Source organism: Capricornis sumatraensis, chromosome 20 (genome assembly GCF_032405125.1).
Source record: "Capricornis sumatraensis isolate serow.1 chromosome 20, serow.2, whole genome shotgun sequence".
NCBI lineage: Eukaryota > Metazoa > Chordata > Mammalia > Artiodactyla > Bovidae > Capricornis > Capricornis sumatraensis.
Genome location: NC_091088.1, coordinates 57,707,802 through 57,710,734, shown reverse-complemented (window position 1 = coordinate 57,710,734; position 2,933 = coordinate 57,707,802). Strand labels below are relative to the sequence as shown.

The following is a 2,933-nucleotide window of genomic DNA, read 5'->3' as shown; positions in this document are numbered from 1 at the left end:
GCCATGTGAAAATGAAAACAGATCAGGGTGAGGCTGCTACAAGCAGAAGGAAGCAAAGACTGCCAGCAAGCCATCAGCAGCTGAGAGAGAGACGGGACAGATGTTCCCTCAGAGCCTCAGAAGGAGCCAGCCCTGCCAACGCCTGGATCTTGGACTCCAAGCCTGTGAGACAAATTCGTTTCTGTCGTTTGAGCGACTCTATGGCACTTGGTTAAATCAGCTGTAGAAATCAAACTAGTTACTATGATTTCTTTTGATGTCCCAGTTATCCCTTTTTAGGCCAGAGGACATCAGGTGACTTCTGCATCCTCTCGACATGACCCCGTCCTTCCTTGTGCACGTCTTTACTTTCCGGCATAACAAGATGTCTCAGACTCACCTTGAACTTTTGCTGCCCTGGCTTTCCCTGGTGGCTCAGATGGTGAAGAATCTGCCTGCAATGCAGGAAACCCAGGCTCGATTCCTGGGTTGGGAAGATCCCCTGGAGGAGGGAATGGCTAATGCGCTCCAGTATTCTTGCCTGGAGAATTCCATGGACAGATGCTACAGACCATGGGGTCGCAAAGAGTCAGACATGACTCCCCTCTGGCTTTGTCCATTCTACAAAGATCCCTGGTTCTTGTTAGTGGTTAATGGCACTTCGAGGCAAATATCTCTGTGCTGAATACTGTTTAGTGCACACACACGTTTGCATCACCTGTATCTCTTGACAACCTGTGGAGAACCTCAGGTCCACGCTGATGCCTAATTCCAGCCTACAGCCGCAGTGTCGTGCTGGCTTTCTCCCTTCCCGTTTCAGACCTCGCCACTCTGACAGTGAGAACCCCGCTCCTGTAATCGTGAATCCATTTACTTACTCGATGGACCCTGCTGCATGTTATGTGTGGCCTTCTCCCATGCCTGCTCCCTGCCTCTGTGTCTCCTTCATGCTGGGCAGACTCTGACTCCCTTCTCTGGGCCAGCTGGCCCTCCCCCAGCCCCTGCCTACTGACTCTGTCCCACCTGATGGCTTTTGTCCCAGAGTGTTCAAGGAGAGGCAGGCAATGACCACTGTGGAATCGCCATGTCTACCAAGTGGATATCAGGACTCCAGGGGCACAAGCTGACCTGATGTCGGTTTGTTTGTTTTTTTCCCTTCCTTGTTCCTGTGGATAACTATAAGGACAATTCCTCCATGCCCTTTGGACACAATGTCAGGCAAAATGCAAATGTTTCAGATCCTCTTGAGTAATAAAAGGCCCTGAAACTGCCTTTTGTCCCAAGAGCTGTCTCAGCTCAGTAATAAAATTATGCAGCACCATTTCATCATGACAGCTCAGAACGTTACCAAGATTCTTGCTTCCCCAAGGCAGCTTCAGACTCGGAAGCTGAGGACAGAACCAAAAGGGTGGGTCTGCTGTGCAGTAGCTGCAGACAGCGGCTGCCTCAGTTGCGTCTGCAGCCGGTTGCCCTAACGGACCTTGGAGACAGCCCTTTCCGGTGGACATTCATGACGGGCCTGCTGTCCCCGGTCTAGCCTCTAGACAGGTAGGTGCAGTGCCTTTGGAAAGCCCCAGGGCATAGTGGCTGGTGTCCACACTGGGCAAGTCATAATGTCTGTCCGCACCAAGATGCAGAACAAGGAGCGTGTGATGGAGGCCCTCCACAGGGCCAAGTTCAAGTTCCCTGGCTGCCAGAAGATCTAAGACGTGAGAATTTACTAAGTTTAGGGTGGATGAATTTGGAAACATGGTATCAGAAAGGCGGCTCATCCGAGATGGCTAGGGGTTAAACACATCCCTAACCGTGGCCCTCTGGATAAACAGCAGATCCTGCACTCACGAGAACCTTGGCGCTGTCCCCTCCTTACACATGCTCACCAGTAAATCCTCTTCCCTGTCAGAAAAAAAGAGCAAAAAGAACGGAATATTCTTCTCCATTTTCTCTGCTTGGGGTGCTGACCCGCTCTCTCCTCACTCCCTCTTTAGAGCTGAGCCCTGGCATGCGCGCATGCTCAGTCGTGTCCGACTCTCTGACCCCACGGACTGTGGCCCTCCAGGCTTCTCTATCCATGGGCTTTCCTATGCAAGAATACTGGAGTGGGTTGCCATTTCCTCCTCCAGGGGATCTTCCCGACTCAGGGATGGAGACCGATGCTCCTGCATTTCAGGTGGATTTTTTTTACTGGAAAGTTCTGGATGGCTGGGCCCAAGCGGGACAGGCTCTGGCACTACTGTTCTCCCCTCAAGGGGCACTGGAGCTCAACCCAGCCATCCAGCACCAGAACCCACGTGCCTGCCTCCACGTTATAATCACAATGATAAACAATATGCCAGGTACTGTTCCAAGCATTCCATGTGTGCCTCGGGCGGGGTGCTTTGGAAAGCTGACATCAAGACTGAGTCAGTAGTGCAAGAGGTTTGGTAGGAAGACACACCTGTGACAGGAGAGAAGAGAGGGACACAGACCATGTGCTGACTTGACAAAGTCCCAGCCAACTGGGGAGGAGCTCTGGAGCCAAGACAGCCCCTTGAAGTCTTGCGCTGGGCAGAAATATGCAAGCTCCAGTGGCTCCACCAAGTTCAATCGCTGAGGATGACCATCCCCCAAATAGCGTAAGTGCAGTTCAAACCTGAGACAGAGCCTTCACACAGAGACTTGGGCATGAATGTCCACAGCAGTGTCTTGTCTGTCCACGCATTATTCATGACAGCCTCAACTGGAAATCATCCAAGTGTCCATCAAAAGATGAACAGAGAAGCAAAATGTGGGCCATCCACACAGTGGAGACCTCTTGGCAGGAAAACAGAATGAGCTCTTTTTTTAAAAAATGTTTTTATGGAACTAGAGTTGATTTGCAAGGTGTTACTAATTTGTGCTCTACAGGAAAGTAATTCAGTTATATATATACACCTTCCGTGTTCTTTTGCTTTATGGTTTATTGCAGGATATTG

The 2,933-nt window shown here is 50.8% G+C and overlaps 1 pseudogene; it reads left to right on the top strand.

The window, feature by feature from the left end:
• The first annotated feature begins 1,352 nt into the window (after positions 1–1,352).
• LOC138097301 (small nucleolar RNA SNORA70) lies at positions 1,353–1,472 on the top strand (annotated as a pseudogene).
• The last annotated feature ends 1,461 nt before the right edge of the window (positions 1,473–2,933 follow it).